Source organism: Podarcis liolepis (genome assembly GCF_965112155.1).
Source record: "Podarcis liolepis genome assembly, chromosome: Z".
Taxonomy (NCBI): Eukaryota; Metazoa; Chordata; class Lepidosauria; order Squamata; family Lacertidae; genus Podarcis; species Podarcis liolepis.
Genome location: NC_139570.1, coordinates 43,972,703 through 43,995,676, shown reverse-complemented (window position 1 = coordinate 43,995,676; position 22,974 = coordinate 43,972,703). Strand labels below are relative to the sequence as shown.

The following is a 22,974-nucleotide window of genomic DNA, read 5'->3' as shown; positions in this document are numbered from 1 at the left end:
CTGACTTTGTAGTTTGAACTTATCTCCATCCTGTTCTAAAATTTCCCAATACTTCGGCCATCCGACCTCCATATTGAGTTTCTTCACTGCTTTAGCCTCCACTGGTGACACCCATCTAGGGGTTTTGTTTTCCAGTAGATCTTTATATCTTATCCAAACATTAAACAATGCTTTTCTGACAATATGATTTTTAAAGGCACTGTTAGCTTTATCATACCAAAGATATGCATGCCAACCAAAAGCGTTATTGAAACCTTCCAGATCCAAGATGTCCGTGTTCTCGAGGAGCATCCATTCTTTGAGCCAGCAAAAAGCTGCTGCCTCGTAGTACAGTTTCAGGTCCGGCAGGGCAAACCCCCCTCTTTCTTTAGCATCTGTCAATATTTTAAATTTAATTCGGGGCTTTTTGCCCTGCCAGACAAATTTCGAAATGTCTTTGTGCCACCTCTTAAAACATTCCATCTTATCAATAATCTGCAAGGTCTGAAACAAGAATAACATTCTAGGCAATACATTCATTTTGATTACTGCAATTCGGCCTAACATTGACAATTTCAAATTTGACCATATTTCTAAATCTTTTTTAATTTCTAACCAACATTTTTCATAATTGTCCTTGTACAAATTCTGATTCTTAGATGTTAAGTAAACCCCTAGGTATTTAACCTTCTTGACCACAGTCAAACCTGTTTCCTCTTGAAATTTCTCCTTTTCCATATCTGTTAGGTTTTTCCCTAAAACTTTGGTTTTTTGCTTGTTCAACTTAAATCCAGCTACCTGGCCAAACTGTTGTATTATTTCTAATACCTTTTTCGTACTAGTGTTTGGCTCTTGCAAAGTCAATACTAGGTCATCTGCGAACGCTCTTAACTTATAATGTTTAGCTCCGACCTGCACACCTTTAACCTGCTGGTCATTTCTTATCATGTTCAGCAACACCTCCAGAACTGAAATAAAAAGTAATGGGGAAATCGGGCACCCCTGTCGTGTTCCTTTCTCTATCTTAAGTTCCTCAGTCACAACATTGTTTACAATCAGTTTAGCTTTTTGTTCAGAATATATTGCAGCCATACCATTCTCAAAACCCCGGCCTACCCCCATCCCATGAAGATTCTTCTTCATAAAACTCCAAGAAATATTGTCAAAGGCTTTCTCCGCATCCACAAAGATCAATACTGCCTTAGTGTTTATATTCACCTCTAGCTTTTCCAGAATGTCTATTACATTCCTTACATTGTCTGCCAGGTGTCTTTTAGGGAGAAAGCCTGCTTGGTCCTTATGAATCTTCTCCATCAAAACTCTTTTAAATCTTTTTGCCAAAATGTCTGCAAAAATTTTGTAATCCACATTAAGGAGTGATATTGGGCGGTAGTTCTTGAGTTGGGTCTTTTCAGTCTCTGACTTTGGTATGAGTGAAATATATGCCTCTTTCCACGATTCAGGCGCCCTTTTTCCCTCAAGGATCTCATTACAAACTTCTCTTAGTGGTTGAGTCAACCATTCCTTCAGCGATTTGTAGTATCTGGAAGTCAGTCCATCTGGTCCCGGAGATTTGCCCAGTTGCATATTCTGAATGGCAGCCTCTATCTCTTGTTCTGAGATTCTCTGGTTCAAATCCATCTTACTTTGATGAGAGATGTTTTGTAATCCATATTTTCCAAGGAATTTGTCTATATCTTCTTCATTTTGCGGGCCTTGAGTGTAGAGTTTTTTGAAATAACTTAAAAAGCAATTTCTGATTTCATTGGGCTTAGATATATTCTTTCCATCCACCTCAAGGCTTGTAACTGTATTTAGTTTCTGCCTTTTCTTCAATTGCCATGCCAAAAGTTTACCACATTTATTTGCTGATTCAAAGGTCTTTTGCTTCATTTGCTTTATCTTCCATTCAATCTCTTGGTTCATCAATTCCATGTATTGTGTTTGATATAGCTTGATCTCTCTTAAAATGTCTTGAGACTTTGGTTTTGTTCTTAATTTCCTCTCTCCTTCCTTTATCATTTCCAAAATCTTCTCTTTTTTCTCATTTTGTTTTTTCCTCTTTATTGAATTTTGTTGAATCAAAAATCCTCTCATAACCGCTTTGCTTGCATCCCAGATCACTCTTTTCTCCACGTCGGTCCTCAAATTTATTTCAAAATAGTCTTTTAGAGTCTTTTGGGCCTTCGTGAGAATCTCCTTATCACGAAAGAGGGTGTCATTCATTCTCCATCTAAATTGACCAGTTATTGTGAGCTTCATCTCCATCTTCACGGCGTTATGGTCGGAGCAAGTTTTTGGGCAGATTTCCACTTTCTTAATCTTTGGAGCCATTCCACTAGTAACCCAGATTTGATCGATTCTGGTCCAGGTCATCATTGCTTGGGAGAAAAAGGTTCCCTCTCTTTCCAGAGGGTTCCTTGTTCTCCAAATGTCTATCAAGTCCATGTTTTCAGTCATTTCGAAAAAAGTCTTAGGGAGTCTCCCTTCTTTGGTGACTGTTAGTCTTTGTGCCTTGTCCATATTGGTGGAGACCACGCCATTCATGTCTCCCATGATTATCATATTGTAATCCAAATAATCCATCAACGTTTCATGAAGTCTCTTAAAGAAGTCGGATTTGCCTTCATTTGGTGCATATATTCCAACAACTAGAAATTTTTCTCCTTGTACTTGTATCTCCACAGCCAGATATCTCCCTTGTTCATCTTTGAATATCATTTTTGGAGCCCATTTCTCTTTCACATATATTACCACTCCTCTCTTCTTAACTTTGTCTGATGAGATAAATTCTTGTCCTAGCCTTTTGTTTGTAAGTAATCTCCTGTGGGCTCTAGTTATATGAGTTTCTTGTAAGCATATCAAGTCCAGTTGTTCTCTATTTAATACATGAAATACTTGTCTTCTCTTCAAAGGCCCATTGAGCCCATTACAATTCCAACTAAGGAATTGCAGAGCCATCTTGCTATTTTTCTGAGGCTCCTCCAACAGCTCCCAGTTGTTGCTCTTCTTCTGATGGTGGTGATTTTTGTCCAAACGAGAGATTCAGGATGTCCAACGCTCTCCTCTGTTCTGCAAGTGCGTCCACAGTCCCCTTCTGTAGATCCTCCTGGTATCTTGCCAAAAATTTGTCTTTATCTTGAATTGTCTTTATTTTCACCTTGTTTGCCTTGTAGTCAAATGACAGCCCTTGTGGGAATTCCCACCTGAAGCGGATAGAGTTTTTCTTTAATAAAAGGGCTAAATCCTTATAAAAGTTTCTTAAGTCCAGAATGTATTTTGGGATGTCTTTGAAGATCTGTACAGCTGAATTTCCAATTTGCAAGGCCTTTTCAAAGTGTAGTCCCAATATTTTGTCTCTTTCCTCCTTGGATCTGAGTGTGATCAAACAGTCTCTCGGGGTCTTTCTGTTTTGCTTTTTGCCCAATCTAAAGGCAGTCGTGATTTTGAGTTCGTCTTCCTGGAGGTCCCAACAGTCCACAAACTCCCTTGTCAAGTATTCCACAAGGTTGTCTCCTTCATTCTCCGGAATCAGTCTTATTTTTAAATTCCTCTCTTTCCTCTGTAACTCCCACAAGGCCAAAGTTGCATCATGCTCATAGACCTTCTTGGCGATCGGCTCTAACTTCTCCTGTGTCTCTCCCGCAGTAACTTTGGCGTCTTCGGCAATTTGGCGCGTAGTGGCGTTTTCCTCCACCAATTTATTTATGGATTCTGTATTCTGGTTTAGTCTTGCTGAAATTTCTGTTAGTTTTAGTGTATTCTCTGAAGTCTGTTTTGTCAGAGACTCCAGAGTTTGATTTATCTTGAGCAAAGCATCTGTCACAGCTTCCATGGAGACGGCTGCTCCTTTGTCTTGTCCTGTTGTTCCTGTTGATCCAACTGTTGCGCCTGAGATTGAGCCTCTTTTCTTTACCTGTAGCTGCTGCAGCTGTTGTTGTTGTTGCTTGGTTTTGGCTCTTGTGACTATCTCCTCTTGTGCGCCACTCATGTCAAGGTCAGTTCCCACGGGATTTATTCTCCCTTGGAAAATTCCACTGTCTTAGGCCGTGCCGGGCCTCACTTTGTCCTCTAGAGGGAGCAAATCAAAATGGCCATAGAACAAAGTTTCCAAGTATAGAAACAAAGGAGACTGTCCAGAATGTAAAAAGGGAGGTTAACACAGTCAAAGTCAGTATTACTAAGAACTTGTTACTTTAGATTGCCACAGTTGCCCAATTTATGCTACTTCTTCTTGCATTGTACAGTAGCCAGGCACTGTGGAAACTTTGTATCAAGGTATCACTTCACAGGGAAAAGTCAGTTCAGTATGGTACAAAGGCAGACCGTTTCATTTTCAGATGGATGAGACAGCAGAGGTTTTTTTACTTCTAACAAATCATGCAGTTGTTGTTCAAATTCACCTCCCCTCTGCCCTGCTAGCTAGAGGGGAGATCAAAGGGTCTAAATGTCCGGTTAAGCTAATCAAGTAGCAGGTTTAAACGGATGCAGGTTTAAAGCTCCGTTGCTTTCACTTTCATGCAGTCGGGGGGAGGCAGACTTCCTTTGTTTAGATCTCCCCCGTTTTTAGCCCAATTTTTAAAATTTAAAAGGTCCCGGTTATATTTCAGCTCTTACTCACGGGGATTCAGTCCGAATTTTCTTTTCAGGAAGGAATCGGCGCTCTCCGCTTATGGCGACGCGGCTTCACTTCGCAGGCTGGGTAGCGACTCTCAGCACCGCGCTCACTCCCGATGTCGATCCGTAGCCTTTAAAAAGGCTCTTTCACGGTACCGGGGGGCGCAAAGGTGCCCACCGAGTCTCCTTGTTCTCAGGCTTCAGCGCCTGGGATTTTAGGGGTCCCCCGCTTGCCGTAGCGGGTAAGACCCGAACTTGCGAAGCAGTCCTTCTCCGGAGCTCGGAGCTAGGACCGCCATTAAGCGCTGGCACCGACCGGAAGTCACCGATGATGATGATTCTATTTATTAGATTTGTATACCACTCCTATACCCCATGTCTCAGAGCCGTTCACAGGATAAAACCACAATATAAAGACACAAAATATACAATAAAGATTAAAAACAAGTAGAAGCCATTTTCGTTCACCATTTTATGCATCAGAGCTCTTTCAATTGCTCTTCCAATAATTGCCACATGATACCAACAGTCAACGGGGGTGTTCAGCAGTATCTTGCCATATTGGATTATGATAGTCTCCCCCTTAACAGCCTGTTAAGATCCAAAATATAATATTGATTGTCCTTGAATATTCCCATCACACTTGCCAACTTCTCATGCCACACCAGTGTAGCGCACCACACCCTTTGAGAACCACTGTAGTAGCAGGTGGTTTAAGGCACAATTCCATTAGTTGTTGTGCTGTTGTTTTTGGAGTGGATGCTCATCCTCTAGCTATATGCCCTGCTACCGACTCAACCTTTGAAAACATGCTGATGATGGGGCATACCACAAAAATGATACTTCTTTGTATCTGTGCCGAAATACCATGGTTGTGGCTATCCAGAAATTCCTAGACTGATCAAACTGATACTTTGCCTTTGATCTCCCACATATACCTGGCTTGACTCCTGTGAACTGTGTAGTGTGGGGGACGGAAGGGGGAAGAGGGAGAAGGAGATACCCACCACTCCCAAACTGTAATGACTTCCATCTGGGACTGAACTTTGTGGTGGTTTTCCTTTATTATCACCATCCCCTCCTATCTCACTTAAGAGGGGAAGGCATTGACAGCACCCAAAGGAACTTCCTATCCCAAATGTTTTACCTCGGAAGTTTGTGGCCTCTCCTTCATTGCAGGTTTTTAAACAAAGGTTGGATGGCCTTCTGTCAGGGATTGTTTTGTGTGATTCCTGCTTGGAGTCAGTGACCCTCAGGGTCCCTTCCAACTCTACAGTTCCATGATTCCATCCACTTTCTACCATCTCCAGTACTCTTCCCTTTCCTCACTACTTGGATCCATTTGTGCCAGAGCCCTCACAAAACTCTCTTATACATGGGCAAGGGAAGTTCATATGACTGGAGTATTGGCTTCCAGAAGAACTTTTGTCTCTTAGACCAGCTCTGCACTTCCTCCCTAAGCTGGTTCAATGCTTATATTGATCAATTTTATTATGGGTGATACCCTGCTCTGAGGATGACTGAAGTTGTATACTTTAATCAGGTATGAGGAATCCCCAGGCTACCATTCATCCAAGCCGCAACACTTCTGTGCACCACCCTTGAGTGTTTTTTGGCAGGTTAGAATGTGTCTTTGCACACTGACAATGCCTCTTGGTTGCTTGGGTGGAAGATAAAGATGACTGAGAGTGAAGAAACTAGCCTACTGTACAAAAATAAAACTCACATTCATTACTCCACCCACATTTGCTTTGGCCCCACCCACCACTGGCATATGGCCCCCAGGAGGTTGCCCAGAAGTGAATGCAGACCTTGGGCTGCAAAGGGTTCTTGACCCCTGATATATATTTCTTTAACTCACTTTTTCAGACCAAAAACTACCCTCTCCCTAAAGTGCCTTATACTAGTAAAAAAATCCAACACAGTGCTGGTGGCATGGACTACTGTACACGAATATGAATGAGATGCAGCTCCTGCCTTCAACCTTATAAACTAAAAGGCAGTGTTCACACACATGGGAAGTGATGTGAAGAGGGCAGTAGAGAAGGGTGTTAAAGTTGACCATCTTGGAATTATGAGTATGTCCTTTCTCTGCTGTTGGAAGCAGTATGCCTCTTATTAGCTGTTGCTGGGAATTGCTAGGGAGGAGAGCGCTGTTTCAATCAGGTCCTGGTTGCAGCCTTCACTCAGGCATCCAGCTGGGTACTGCGAGAAAAAGATGCTGACCTTTGGACTCATCCAGCCACAGAGTTCTTCTTACATTCTTAGAGAGATGGTCTGGATGCTGTTATCCATGCCCCAATAATGCCCATCCCAGATTATTGTAATGCTGGGGTCTCCAGTGTATCATCAGATACCTACAGAGATCTCCCAAGACTGGAATTAGGTCCTCCTTTCACCAGAATATAAGTCATAATGGCTGTGTGCGTGTCTCTTAACTCTCCCAAGCACTACCCACACTATCAGTGGCTGCTAGCTACAATTCCTATATTCTGCCCCCAACGTCATTATGCCTCCAAATGCCACTTGCTGGGAATCACAAGTGTGAAGAGTGCAGTTGTACTCGGGTTCCTTTTGTCTCTTCCCATGGACTGCTGGCTTCAAGATGGTGGACCAGATGGGCCTTTAGCCTGATCCAGCATGACTCTTTTTTACATTCTTAAAGAATGCTAGTGAGTTGTAAATGATGCAACTACCCAGTGGCTTCTTCCTCTGGCTTGGTGGCACAGGCCACAGTGCCTTTCCTGTTTACTTCTTCTGGAAACAGAGTTGTGTTGTTGTAGTTTTGGCAGTTAAGGTGGAAGCCTTCCTCTTGGATTGCCAGAGGAGTCACACAGGATGTTCAGAGGACCTGGAGATTAAATACAGCCTTACACATATGTTTTAATCTGGTAGCCTGATCTTTTCAAATTGTGTTAATCTGAATAAAATAAAATAAGATTATTATTTTTTAAGTACCTTGTACTCACCAACCATTTTGGTGTCTTTGCACTCTTAGACCACATCACTGTACAATGCAGCAGATTTACTTAGTTCTGCTTTCCACGGTGGGGAGCCTCAGGCCTGAGGGCTGAAAGAGTCTGGTCCTTCCCCTGCAGACATGCCTTCTCCCCAGACCACACCCCTTCACTGTAGGCCACACCCCCTCAGCCCTCTCATGCTTTGCTCCCTACTTGGGTGTTTTTGCCTGGCTGGAATGTGTCCTTGAACTGTGATTATGCATCTTGCTTATCTGGCTGGGGAGAGGAAGGAGGATGTAGGAACCATGGATTTTTGTGTGATATTGTGTGACTGAAATGTTGTCCTCTGCACAATGGTAATAATCACCTCCATTGTGGGCAGTGGGGACTGTGGTATGAGGCACTCTTTTTTTTAAAGGACACAACCCAGCACTCCCATGACAGGCTCCCTCATCAAAACCAGAACTGTAGGGAGGGAAGCCATGCCTGGGCCAGGCCTTCAGGGCCTGGTTCCATCATGTGAGGGAACTGCTGAGACAGCTTCCTTGTGCAACAGCCCAACACCACCAGCTACCTGCAGCCCCACTCCTAGGTCAGGCCTGACCTGGGGACGGAAGCAGCGGAGAGGAAGAGAGGCGGTGGCAACATCATTTCCCCTTTCCTCTGCTGGGTTCTGGAGTGTGAGTGCACCCTCTGCGCTACTTTGTGAGCCTAGGTTCAGACAGTCCAACCCTAGCCTACCTCAGGCGGCAGTAGCGTACACTCTGGGTGCTTTCCCTTCTATTTCCAAAAGTAAAAGGGATGAATACTTAACTTTGTTCAAAAGCTAAAAGTTAAAGGAAGGGGTCTAGGATCTCTCTGGGAGGTGAGGACCTCCCACAGCCCCTCCACCTCCTAGTTGTGGCCCTCAGTTGGAAGCAGCTTGGTGTGCAGTGGTGGTTTCTTTAAAACATTGTTTCTGCAATGCTTTCTGCATTGGCTTCTCTGGCAGGGACACTCTGACATCTGGCAGAGATTCCCTGCGCGCCTTGCACAAATTCCAAATATGTGTTCTAGGGCATGTACTCAGTTCATGCAGGGTGCTGGTCAAACCCATAATTTATTCTTATCCTGCCCTTCCTCCATGGTGCTCAGAACAGTACGGTACATTGGTTTCTCCCTCCCTTCCTCCCTCCTGTTCAACTTCTCTCTCTTTCCCTCCTGCCCCACCCCTTCGTCCTTACAACTTCCCTGTGAGGTCGGCTAGGCTGGGAGATAGGGATGAGTGAATCTGTAGGTTCTGATTTTGCTCTGGAGTCCCCGTCCCCCCCAGTCTTGAGTTCAGTTCTCCACATTTCCACATCAGTTTTGACAACCTCTTTTTTAAAGTTCTCATGAAAATCCATCAGTGACATTTTCCTAATATACACATTTCTGTGCAAGCACTTTTCACTAATATGATTTGTTTGTGTATGTTCTTTGCTCTAATACATGCATTTTATGAGTATATATATCTGACTGTGAAGAATGGCAGGATTTCAATTCATATGTTTCTTTGGAAAAGTGTGAATTTGATAGATTCACCTTTCTCTGCAAACTGAACAGAATCCCTGCTGGGCAATGGTGACTAACTTCAGGGTCACCCTTGGAGTGTTTTGGTTGAGCAGGGATTTAAAACCCATTCTCCCTGATAAATGTCTGTCCACTTCCCCATCCTGGCTTTCTTAGTTATCACTGTAATCCTCATGTGAACATAGAGTAAACCCTAGGAAGCACCCACACTTGCCGATAGCCTCGCAATGCAGGGGAAGATCAGAATACTGAGCAAATATTCATATGCCTCTGGGGAAACCCACAGGGCTTGAGTTACGAAGCAGCTACCAACAGACAGAACCATGCTGCCTCCCAGCAACATAGATTGCAAATGGCAATAGAAGGGAAGGACATTAATTCTACTGCAGGCTGAGAAGAAGAGACCCCACTGAAGTGAGACTTTTAAGATTTATTTTATGATGCTGCCTTACCTCAAATGTATTCACAGTGCTTTTTTTCACTTGGGCATTGTCTAAAATGCCAGTCCTGACAGCTGACCTAAGTTTTCATGTGCCTGCTCAGCCTGCTGCCCATGTTCACACAGCAGATAGCTTCCCCCTGTCCCGCTTTCATGCTGAGAGCCTCCCGCTCCACCTCTGGCCATGCATTCCATTGTTGTTCAGCAGTAATGCAAGGTGGTTGTGGTGGGAGTGAGAGAGATGGGAGCATTTCGATTACTCTTATGGACTTGATTTATGGGGACCATTTTAAATCACAAACCATCTGTGCACCTCTTCCCGGTCCAAAATGGATAAAAGACCAAGCCATCAATCTGAGCACAGCCACCCGCCACCCGCCCTGCAACACATGCACGCACATACAAAGCCAGATCTCCCTTCCTCTCTCCTTCCCTTCTTATTAGCAGCTCAGTTTCCCGAGCCTAACCGTCTTTTTGCCCGAGCCTAACTGTCTTTTCCCAAGGGTAGGGTGACTTGCATGCATTTTTATTATTTCCTTATGGAAGCCAAAAAAGCAGATAGGGGAAAATGAATACCAATCTTTATTGCTCTTTGGCAAGATTATCTCTTATCTTCCTTTCCTGTGAGGGTGCCTTGGAGAGGAGAGAGAAAGGGGGCATGCTGCCATAAAGATCCCAAATGACCTCGGCCGCATCTCAATCTCTAATTCATCCTTTTTGTGTGGTAGAATAGTGATAGCCCTTCTCATGAGCCTAAATTGGGGCACAACATGGGTAAAGGAGGTAATCATCTATGCAGAGCCTAAGGGGTGTGCAGTCAAAGCTCCTTGACAGAGCATATGCTTTGCACGGAGAAGATCCCAGGTTCAGTCCCTGGCATCTCTAGCTGAGAAAGGCTCAGGTACCATAAGGGAAGGAAAGTGCAGGCCTGGGGCCAAATACATCCCTCAAGAATTCTCTGCCTGGCCATTGAGACTCCCCACACCACGCCACCTCCCAAGCCATACACTCTCTCCATGGGCCATGCTACTCACTGACCTCCCTTGCACCTTTCTTGGTTGTTATTGGCAGGATTGCATCCTTGGACTATGATAACACCTCTTGGTCGCCTGGGTGGAAGATAAAGGAAGGTGTGTGGTAGAAACTAACCTACTGTGCAAAGATTATTTGAAGTTTATTCATAAGCAAATGAAATTGCAGGCAGGATTTGAAATTTGAGCAACGGGAAGAAATGATAATTTATGGAACAGAGGAATGTGTATTAGGTGAAATGCGCAATATTATGCAGTATACAAAAGGGGTGGGTATAAAAACAGCATAGATGAGGAAGTGGGAAAAATTATAAGATAAATGTATAACTAATTTTAAGTTGAAAATTAATTGGCTAAAGTTATAAAAAATTAATGAAAATTGTAATTAAAAAGATAAAGTCTGCATCTATTATGCCACCCAATTTTGCTCTTGGTCCGCTGCCACCAGCATGTGACCCCCTGAAAGCTTGGCCAGTAGGGAATAAGGACCTCAGGTTGGAAAAAGGTAGTAGGTGATGGGAAAGTCATTCTGCAATCTAGTTCAGCAAACATGATAATCTTTTAAACATGAGTTTCTAATAGTGAAACACTATGGAGTTGTGTGCGCAAAAGGTTGTTAGTGCTGTAAGTGCTCTTCCAGGACACTCAGTTCCATGACAGTTTTACACATTCCCCTCTAAACTCTTAGCATGTTAAGAGCATGCTCAATCCTCTGTGAGGTCATCGAGGGGAGGATTCTGACCCCTCTGCACCAAAGAACACTTTTTATTTCTAAAGGATTTTGGAGGGGGCGGGCAGTAACATTTGCAAATCTAGAGATTTCCACAAGTCTGTTGATAGCTCCTGACCATAGATGGGTGTGCTGTTATAGCTATGGAAGGATTGACACTCACCCTGAATATCACTCACAAGAGGAATGGTACAGCTATAAACATATGTACACAGACAATTATTTTAGCTTTCCCCCATTAAATTGCAGGTGCCCCATGAGCATTATCTTGTGCCCTCTTTTTTATTATTTGAATTCCTGGTTTGGTTTATGAAGATGCCTTTTCCTCATGGTTTGGATCATGAGTAGGCAAACTAAGGCCCGGGGGCCGGATCCAGCCCAATCTCCTTCTAAATCCGGCCCGCGGACGGTCTGGGAATGAGCATGTTTTTACATGAGTAGAATGTGTCCTTTTATTTAAAATGCATCTCTGGGTTATTTGTGGCATAGGAATTCGTTCTTCTTTTTTCAAAATATAGTCTGGCCCCCCACAAGCTCTGAGGGACAGTGGACTGCCCCCTGCTGAAAATGTTTGCTGACCCCTGGTTTGTATTAAAGGCTTTTAAAGTAACCAGATAAGGAATTTATTTTTGTGCACTCATTGCCTATAAATAAACTGCTTCTTCCTAGTCCTTGAACTCCATCATACCCCAGTAGATTCCATAACGTAGCTGCCAGTCTGGATAGTCTCTGACAGGAACAAGTAAAGTATTATCTTTGAAGACTTTCAGATTTCAAAGGGATATAATTTGGAAACAAGGGCATCCTAGCCTAGTCCAAACCTCCTTTGAAGATATATTTTCTCTCTTTCTAAGAACTCCAATCACATGGACTGTATTCATACCAACCAGCTCTCCCATTTTGAATGTTTCACCCTGGATTATCAAAAGCTGCCCTGGCTTCTGTCTCCAATCCCAGCTGTCCCACTTTGGTTCCTTCCACAGCCCCCGCCTCAATGGCCTCCTCCATGGCCTCTTCTGCTGCCACCACCATACTTCCAGAAGCCCGCACTTCCTGAAGTATGGTGGAGATGGAGAGTGCAGTGGTAGCCATGGCAGGGCTGCCAGAAGTATATTGTGCTGAAAAGTGAGTGGGCAGTCATGGGTACCCCAACAAACAGGTGCGGGTCAGCAGGCAGGTGGCAGTGGCAGGATGGTGCCGGGGGGTGGGGAGTAGAGTCCTGATTTGTCCTCCTGAGAGGGGATGCTATATATATACTGCACTGTCCATAATCCCTATTCAGCAGGAAAAGTTATTTTTAAAAAATACTTTCAAATTTAACAGAAGAAAAAACAGAGAAAGAGACAAAAAAGTTGAAAGAGAAAACAGTGTCAGCTCATATTAAGGGCACAGTAACCATTAGTACGATTAATATTGCACGGTTTGAAGTGTCTGGATGCATAAAAACTGGCTCCTTCTGAAATGAAATATTGTCGAGACCCATTAGATTGTTTAAAACTTTAGTTGCAGAACGTTCTTCAAAAGAGAATAGAAACATCAAATGATACATCCAAACAGTTCCATAAGACATATGACAGTCCAAGGGACAGGCTCAGAACCTTACAAAAAAATGAAATAATTCCAACAGACCTAGAAGCAGAGGTCTGTTGCTTCCCACATGCTGAGGCTGTGTGCTTCAAGAGAGCTTCATTTACATCCTTACTGAGAACAAAGACCAAAGGCAACTCCCTTTCAAAATGGTGATTTGCAATGTGATACCTTTGTCACATGTTCAATGCTAAACATTCAGTATTGGAGCAGAGGACATTCAACAGTTAATTACCAACTCAGTTAAAACTCAGATTTCCTTAGAATACTGCAGTGGAATTTCCCTGCGTTGAACTTTTTTGGTAATATGCATTTTGCCATTTTCCATTTCAGTGTCAATTAAACAATTATACTTAACAAGTACATCCATCTTAAACATGTAACTTGATATACACGATCCAGGTGCTGAAATAGGTGTCTACATAAGACTGACGTATATAGGGTAAATGTTCAAATGTAGAAAAGGCAGTAAAGGTCCTCAGACCTTCCAGGCTCAAAGTACAAGTCTCTTAACAACAGGGATGATGATGATGATGATGATGATGATGATGATGATGATGATAATAATAATAATAATAATAATAATAATTTATTTGTACCCTGCCCATCTGGCTGAGTTTCTCCAGCCACTCTGGGCAGCTTCCAACGAAGATTAAAAATACATTAAAAATGTCACACATTAAAAACTTCCCTGAAGAGGGCTGCCTTCATATGTCTTCTAAATGTCAGGTAGTTGTTTATCTCTTTGACATCTGATGGGAGGGCATTCCACAGGGTGGGTGCCACTACCAAGAAGGCCCTCTGCCTGGTTCCCTGTAGCTTTGCTTCTCGCAGTGAGGGAACCGCCAGAGGCCCTCAGCGCTGGACCTAAGTGTCCAGGCAGAAAGATGGGGGTGGAGACGCTCCTTCAGGTATACTGGACCGAGGCTGTTTAGGGCTTTAAAGGTCAACACCAACACTTTGAATTGTGCTCGGAAACTTACTGGGAGCCAATGTAGTTCTTTCAAGATGGGTGTTATGTGGTCTTGGTGGCCGCCCCCAGTCACCACTCTAGCTGCCGCATTCTGGATTCTGGATGGGGGAGAAATCTGATTCAGTTTGTATATAAAAGTGAACCTCTCAAATTCACACTTTCTGCAACAATATGAGTACTGAAACACACCCATCCTTGGAAATTCATTTACTCAAATTGTGCAAATTTGTACTCAAATTAGTAACCAAATTTGTGCAATTTGTACTCAAATTGTCCTTGAACAAAACCATGCTTACAGAAGTGCATGTTTTAAGTGTTCATAACGATGAATGTGTTTGGGGAAATATTCTGAAATTAATCTTATTCAACGACATTGCTTGCAAAAATGTGTCCATCAGTCAAAATGGTAATCAAGCTGTGATTATTAGGAGAAATTCTCACTAAAATGTCGGAGAATTTTTTGAAAATTTAAAAAATCATTGCATGGATGTGCAAGCATGGAAATCTAAATGTAAAATAAGAAACTGGGGGAACCAGGTCGTTCCATCCCTTTTTAACAACCTGGCAGGGAAGATAACTTGATTGTTAAGTTTTGTTTTGTTTTTTAATCTGTCCCTGTTGGAGGGATACTTGTTAAATTTTTGTTGGTGTAACTTGTTAAGAGTTTTGAGGGTTCAGCTTCTTCACCACAAAATCCCACACCAGATTTCAGGGAGTGGGGTGAGAGTAAAATTTGTGGGCCCAAAACTCACTGCTGCTGTCTTAAGAGGAGCCCCAATGGCTGCTTTCCCCATCTGCAGAATTCAGGTGGGGGCGTGTGAAGTGTGTGTGTTTGTGCCACTTTCCTATCCCCAAGTGTTGGTAGACTGGTATGTGGGACAGGAGTTCTGTGGCTTCATCTGTGATTCTCCACCCTACCCCACCACTGCACAGAGCAAACGATTTGATAGGACACAGGCACAACCTCCTTCATTTCTCATCGAAAAAGAATTCAGAGGAGCCTAACTATGTTGTCAATTGACCTGAGGATGTTCTTGAAAATATAATTTTGGCCTAGATCTGGATTTGGTGCACACCTGGCCCCTATGTTCAGTGCCCCAATGCGAACTCTTTTTAGGTAAAATTGAACCTTTGGAGCATGCAGCATGTTAGCAATGTGTGGGGTTGGGTGCTTCTACCAGACAGTTGGGACGTTTTTTCATTGGTTCCTGCACTCTATTAATGAAGCAGACTCTTTCTTTCTTACAAAGGGATCTGAGAGGAAAACTACGCCTCCTGGCCTAAATCACACCTCAGCCAGGCCTCCAAAGCCTTGTTTTGTTTAAGCATATGTTGAAACAATCAGTTACAGCTATACACAGGTAGAGTCATAGCTTCGTTGCTGGTTGGTATGTCTGTGTATATACATGTGTGTGTGTGTACACACACATACACAATGTAAAACCATAAACTGTATGGTTTAGGTATGAATTAGAACCTTATAAAATGTGCTTTCTCATTTCTGTGTAACTCAAAGCAGGGATTAAACAATAGGAAAAACTCACCAGAAAATTTTCCAAGGTAGAAATCTTTTTGCAACTTTTCATTGTGCATTTGAGAGGGTGAAGCATTTTTCCCATTTTCCTCTCCATTTAAATATTTTCCCCATGTCTTTAAATAAATCAATATAGGGTGCTCTGCGGGTGGGGGCCAGTCAGGAATGAGAAGACAGGAAACTGGAATTTAATAGGCAAAGAAAGGAACGAAATGAAGGGGGGCAAAGTTTCTACAACCCCCCCACCCCCACCCCCAGCTTTCAGACCACCATGCATAAGGCACAGAGAGGAGAAATTTCCCTGTGTCTGTGGCATTCGGGAAGGCATCCCTAGAGCTCTCAACATTACTAGATGAGGCCCTGCTTTTCTCATCTCTTTGAAGGCCAGTTTTATGGAAAAAACAGAAATCTCTTTTTACTCCAAGGCAGGCAAAGCGACAAGGTTGGATAAAGCAGTGAAAGTGAGGAGCGAAATGCAGCCTGTGTGGGTTACAGAAGGCCAGGAGTTGAAGGAGAAGGGCTGGGAGGCACATGAGACTGCTCTTCCACTCCTCTGTTAGGCAACACTTAAGCAGTACAGTCATACCTCGGGTTACAGCCGCTTCAGGTTGAGTGTTTTCGGGTTGTGGACCACTGAAATTCGGAAGTACCGGAACTGGTTACTTCTGAGTTTTGGCGGTTGTGCATGTGCAGAAGTGCCAAATCGCAACCCGCACACACGCAGACACGGGTTGCGAACACTGCGGGTTGCGAATGTGCATCCCACACAGATCATGTTCGCAACCTGAGCGTCCACCGTATTGCTCAAATGACCACCAGAGGAAGGAGCAGTTAAATGGTCTGAGTGTCAGACAAGGATTGGGAATACCCAGGTTCAATTCATAAGGGAATAAAACAGGTGGGAGCCTGTGGCCCTCCAGATGTTGCTGGTGTGCAACTCCTACCACCCTTGACTGGCTGGGGCTGATGGGAATTGGAGCCAAACAGCATATTGGATGGCCATCTGTCATAGATGCTTTTGTTGAATCATAGAATATTAGAATTGGAAGGGAGCCAAGGGCCACGTAGTCCAACCCACTGCAATGCAGGAATCTCAACTATTGATCCAGAGAGTACAAGTCATTGCCTCCATTTTATTTTACAAAAATCTAATGATCTAGTGATTTTTCAAAAATAATACATAACCTCTGCATGTTCCACTGTAATATATGCCTTCTTATTACTTCTAAGTAAATATCTAGAGCTGAATCTTTGGGGCCAGCAGGAGGCTGGAGGGTGTGCGGGAAAGGGGCTGTTGCTGCTGCGCTACCACACTAATCAGCTGTTAGGCAGGGAGGCTGAGCAGCATAAACAAAGCCCCACTGCGCCTCCAGTCTCTTCAGGGCTTCCTCCACTCTCATTGACATGCTCTTTGGGCTCCGGGGAGGGTCTCCTTGTGGGCTATGAGGACTCCCCCGTTCTCTTTCACCAGTTCCTGGTGTGATTCTGTTTATTTATTTCCTGGTGCCAAGTGTATACAGAGTCTCATGTGAGTAGAAAGTGCATAAGTGGATGGTTGCCTGTATAAAATGCATCTGCTCTCTCTGGCTCATACATTTTCAGAAGTGGAAAGAAAGACCAGGAAATAACCCTGACAAGAAGGCTTGCTCCACTTCCCAGTCACACTGATTGGGCCCTGATCACAGCCAAGAGCCCATTCTTGCTAACCCAAGTAGCACTTTGGCTTATCTATCAAATTGCCATTTCCAATCGCCACCCCAGAAGCTCCACACTCCCTTAGAACCGCCTCTGCCTTGCTTGCAAAAATCAGGATTTTAAGGGACATACTGTAAAAGTATGATTGCTTTACGGTTTCCATGAATGTCTTGGGAGAAACGGGGCAGTTGATGGGTATGCTGTTAGTCACATCCCCGTGACCCCATATGTCTAAATAGCTAATCATCCTGAATTGTCCAAAATCCAACCCACCCAAAAAACCTTGCATAGAAAAATGAGACCAAAGAAAGTGGCATATTTCTTTGGGCTAGCAAGGTGATAATTGGATTTTAAAAAATTGTCCACACCTGTTGAAGATTAATTACGCTGTCAGTTTTCTCTCTAGGAAATGGCTCCTATTTTCCTAGAGAAAAAGATTATGTTGCTTTAATTGTTTTGTTTTCTTTATTAATGACCAGTGTAAAGTTTTGTAAATATTAAAGACTCTGAGAAACAGAACCAAATGATGTTTATTCCTATAACAGGAATTTCACTAAGAGATAGTTGGAATGCTGCTGCTGAAAAGAAGTAAAATATGCAGGAAAACTTTTCCGTAAAGAACACAGCTGCAGAAAGAAATGAGAACACAAGAGTAGATGCTCACACACCAACAGTATAACTTTGCCGTCTATATTAATTTTATTTATAAAATTCATAACCTGTTTTTTCTTTTATTGTCACACCTGCAATTTAACTGGTTTGTTGGCAAATTCAAAGTATGTCACAATTTTTTTATTTTCTATTCAATTTCTTGATTCAGACTTCCAGATCAGTTGTGATCACGTTCAGGTCATGAGTTTGTCCAGTAAGCTTGACAGGATGACTCAATCATAGAAAAGGGTGAAAGGGGGAGCGAAGGCAACACAATACCCCTAAATTTCTTGATTTACCAACACTGAATAATGTGCTTGTAGCATCTAAAGGCAGCCCTGTTTAGGGAAGTTTTTAATGTTTGAAGTTTTATTCTGTTTTTAATGTTCTGTTGAAAGCCACCCAGAGTGGCTGGGGAAATCCAGCCAGATGGGCGGGGTAGGAATTAATAATAATAATAATAATAATAATAATTATTATTATTATTATTATTATTATTATTCATTTGTTTTATGGATTCTTTTCCTGGCTTTTTGATCAATTCTTTCTCATTTTAAATCAAGTCTTCCAGAAGTTCTAGGCTAAAAAAAATAAATCTTTTGATATCTCAAGGGTTGTCACATCGAAGAGGGAACAATATTGTTTTTTTCCTGCCCTGGAGGGTAGGATTCAAACCAGAGGCTTCAAATTACAGGAATGGAAATTCAGATTAAACATCAGGGAGGAAAACTTTCTGGCTATAAGAGCTGTTTGACAGAGGAACAGTCTCCTTCAGGAGGCTGTGGACTCTTCTTCCTTGGAGGTTTTTGAGCAGAGGTTGGATGGCCTTCTGCCTTGGATGCTTTAGCTGAGAATCCTGCTGTGGTGTTTGCCCGTTCCTTTGAAAATGTCTGTACAGGGGAAGAGAAAGAGTTAATAGGTAGACCAATAGAAAAGCCAGAGGGCTTAGCCCAAGGTTTAGTTAGTTTGTTAGTTAGTTAGTTGGTTAGTTGGGAAAAGGCAGTTGGGAAAGCAGTTGGCAGAGAGATGGAAATAGAGAGACAGTGCAGTTGGTTCTTGTGTGAGGGGAGGTAGAAGAGTTAGAGGCAGAATAAAATAAGACTAAGAGGGTAAAGGGTAACAGCGTTTCGAATGCATTTAAAGTTTATTTGTGTTTGCAATAAACCACAATCTTCATTATTAACTTAAGAACCTGACTGAGACTAAGTGATTTACCAGGGTGGCAGCAGATTAGTGGTGTACGGGTCAATAGCCCGTGAGACGACTGGGGGCTCCATACAAACACCATACCTGCATTGCAGGGGTTTGGACTAGATGACTCTTGGGTCCCTTTCAACTCTACGATTCATATGAAGCTACCCACTGTGACCCTAAAGTTTTGGTCCTGGTCAGTGACCGCCAGTCCATTCCCACAAATGTGTATGTAGTGTGGCTAAAATTGGCAGGAAGTGGGGAAGAACCATGCCTGGAGCTTCTTGAGGATAGGTGGGGCAAAATGCAATAATATAACAATAGCAGAGTCTGAATTTCCTCCTTGCAGGTTATTGTAGAATCATAGAAGTGTAGAGTTGGAAAAGCACCAAAGGGTTCATCTAGTCCCAACCCCTGCAGTGATTCCTGCATTGGAAGGGGTTGGACTAGATGGCCCTTTGCATACCCCCTTCCAACTCTATTATCTCCCCTTTTTTGTTGGCTACAAAAACATAGCATCATACATTTAAAGCACATGACTTTCCCCAAAGACTCCTGGAAATTGTATCTTGTTTAAGATGCTGGGAACTGTAGCTTTGTGAAGGGGTAAGCTACAGTTCCCAAGATTCTTTTTAGTGGGAGGGGATGTGCTTTAAATGTATGGTGTGTACACAGCCTTTGTGTACACGTTCTATAAATTCACAGCAGGCATCTCATTGCAGACTTGTCATCCAGAGCTGCAGCCTGGGAACTGAATTTTTGCAAGGTTCAAGGCAAGGTGGGCTAGTTTGAGCAAGCCACCAACCCCAGAATCCCCCCTCTCCAGTCTTAACACCTTGAGGTGGAAAACTGGGAGAAGGGAAGGGTGCATTGAACACACACCACATGTGACGTATTTTTATGGATCTCCTAAGGCCAGGTGTTTCCTGAGCAAAGAAAGAACCAAACTGGGCAGGAGCAAAATGGAAACAATTCTTACTCACCTTCCTTTCCACTGCCTCCCTCCTTTGCACCTCACAAAGGGCTGTCATTTGGGAGAGGGGGCTGAAGTCTTAAGTGCCCCTCCCCCTTCTTCCCTCCCAGTCCCCACCATTTATGCCTATTTGTGCCTCTTGACAATTCTGCTGTGTTTTCCTTTCCTTGAAGGAGGGGGAATTGAGAGCCTCCCTTCCTCCCCAATGCAGGTATGTGCCTGTTCTCCATTACAGCTCCATTGGGGCTGAAATATGACCATGCCTGTGTCAGACCGAACAAAATATTTTTTTATCCATATAGGCTTTTCTCCTTAAGTTCATTATGTCCAGAGGTTTTCAAGCTTTTTGAGTCCACGACTTCCTTGACCGACTATATTCTTTCTGTGGCACCCCTGTGGGGCTCAGGAGCCCACTTATGTCACCCCTTGCCTGCAGAGCTGGCAGCCTCTCACCCTTTCCCAAACACCCTCCCTTGTGGAGTGTTCCCTCAACCTCCTCTCCTCTCCCCTCTGCTTGGGAGTCCTCTGGGCAGCTGCTGCTGCTGCCCCTGGTCTCTGAGCTGCCCCCTCCCACCCTAAAGAGAGGTGCCTCCTCACACTGCCCCACAAGGGCCTGGGGAGAGGATGCCCCAGCCTTAGTGACCCAACAGAGACTGGCCGAAGGTGAATGTGAGGCCTGCACCTTACCTTGGGAGGCAGCAGTAGTATCAGTGGGCGCTGCCGGATCTGCATGGTGGAAAGGATCCCCTTCAGCACTGGGCACTCAGCTTCCAGGTGGGCCTTGCACACAGCAAGCCCAAAAAAGGTCAGCACAGTGCCTGCCTGTCCGGCCTCCCACATGTCTGTCCATTCCTAACAGCAAGGGCTGGTGAACTGGCTTGCTGGGCTCCCTCACCCACTTGCTTGCTTATGCCAGCTGCCTCAGCTCCTGGCAACCAGCACCCCCTGGCCAGCCCCAGAGGCACCACTCGCCTGCAGAGCTTGTAGCCAGGGCTGCTGCAACAAACAGCTGCACAAGTTTGGGGGAGGCAGAGATGGGAGAGGGCATCAGAGGAGGACGCAAGGAAAGAAAGAAGGGCAGAGGCCAGTGTTGCTTGCGGCACACAAGGCACCCCAGGGAGCCATGGCACACTGTTTGAAAACCACTGTGTTAGGCAAAGGATGGCTTGCTATTACAGTAGTAGTAGTAGTAGTAGTAGTAGTAGTAGTAGTTGCGGTCATCATGTTAATCTCACTGCTGCTTCTAAATTTCAAAATGAAGCAAAAAGCTAAATAAAATACCGTATGGGGAAAAATAGGAAGAGGGAATTCCCCCCCAACCACCCTATTTCATTGGCAGAACTTAAGCTATGTATACACTCCTATTTGCTAGAGTAACTCCCACCACTGGTCCTTGAATTGGTCTACACACAAAGTTAGCCACAATCAACAAACTATGTCTATCCTGCTGTTTCTCATGAAAAAAACCTGTGTTTTCATACCCTCTGACATTTCTCTGACGAAAATAGGGATGTCCCATTCCAGAATGATAATTTTACTATTTATACCCCACACATCTTACTGGGTTGCCCCAAAAGCTGCCCAGAGTGGCTGGGGCAATCCAGTAAGATGTGTGGGATATAAATAGTAAAATTATCACTCTGGAATGGGGCGTCCCTATTTTCATCGGAAAAATGTTGGAGGGTATGCAAGCTATCCTACACTTGGGCCAAGATCAGTATTTAGGCCCAATATCAGCTCTCGGCATCCTTGGGCATCTTCCAGGGCTCCAGAGGTGCCCTTTGCCTACCACCTTTGCCTAGCAGCAGCAAGCAAACTTAAATTTACCAGAATGCCCTGAAGCAATGCCATCCATCATGGCAGTTATCACCAGGTAATTTCCATGGTTAAGATCCCACCAAGAAAATCTTTGCCAAGAGCCCACTCAAAACTGGAGCCAGTATCAATTTTCTAGACCACAGATGGAAAACCTGTGACCCTCCAGATGTTGTCAGGACTCCACCTCCCATAAGCCTCAGTCGGCAAGGCCAGGGTTGATAGGAGTTGGAGTCCAGGAACATCTAGAGGACCACAGGCTCCCGCCACACAGGTCTAGAGAAATAAAGGCAGCACATGTGTAGAGTGTATGGGTTGCTCGTGCATAAGTTGCCGCCTCTCCAGGCTTTGTTGCCTTGCTAAACCTTTCAGTCTAGACAGCCCTTCACTTCGTGGCTGCCTCAGTCACTAGCAGAATCCGTCAGTGGGTGTTTCCTAAATCTTTTCCAACATAAAAGTTGTTTGACACCCAGTCTCCTCCTACTCTCTGTGCGCGGAAGTCTTCTGCGCAGGGTGGGCATGGGTAGCGGAGGACCCGTGCTCTCCCCGCTGGTGTCCGGTGAAGAGTCCTGGAGCCCTCTCGCCGATTCCCCCATCAGCCCCTCTATATCCCTGGTGTTGCGCTGATTTGCTTCCCCATCTGCGGAGCTGCCTCTCTCCCTGCTGGGCCCTTCTCCAGCATCATTTGAGAGCCTTCCCTCCGCCTCTAGCTCCGATGTCAGTTCCCTGACAACATGCAACAATAGTGTTCAGCCTCAGTGCCCTACACCAGGCATCACTTCAGGCCAATCACTTCTGCCACTCCCAAATTTTGGTCTAGACTTGCTTCTTGAAACTGCTGGAGCAAACAGTGGTGTGATGGAAACAGCATAGCAATGGTGCCATTTGGGGACTTGCAAGAGGCATTAAGATGACTAACTTTGCCTTTTGGTTTCTTTAGGGAAAGAATAAATGTTCTGTTTCTCCTCTGGCAGGAGAAATTTGTTACCCGCATGTGGCTTTTTATGAAAATAATGTTTGCATGTCCATGTTTTGTTTTGTTATTGCCACTGCCACCACCTGTAAAATCAGCTCCTGGCTTTATGGATTGCTGGTTTGTCACACCAATAGGCTGGTTTGCGTGTTTTATACCAAAGACTTCAGCATTTCTTATGCACTTTTGAGTCTTTGATCAGGTTGAGAAGAAAGTAAAGAAAGGAGGATAGGCACAAGAGCCATTCTGCTGTTCGCTGTCAGAGCCAAAGCCTG

General features: G+C 44.1%; 1 protein-coding gene across 6 annotated transcripts in view; it reads left to right on the top strand.

Annotated features, from left to right (window-relative positions):
* Positions 1-22,974, top strand: part of ASTN2 (astrotactin 2) — a 706,126-nt gene that overhangs the window by 637,750 nt on the left and 45,402 nt on the right. The gene's annotated exons all lie outside the window — the stretch shown is intronic.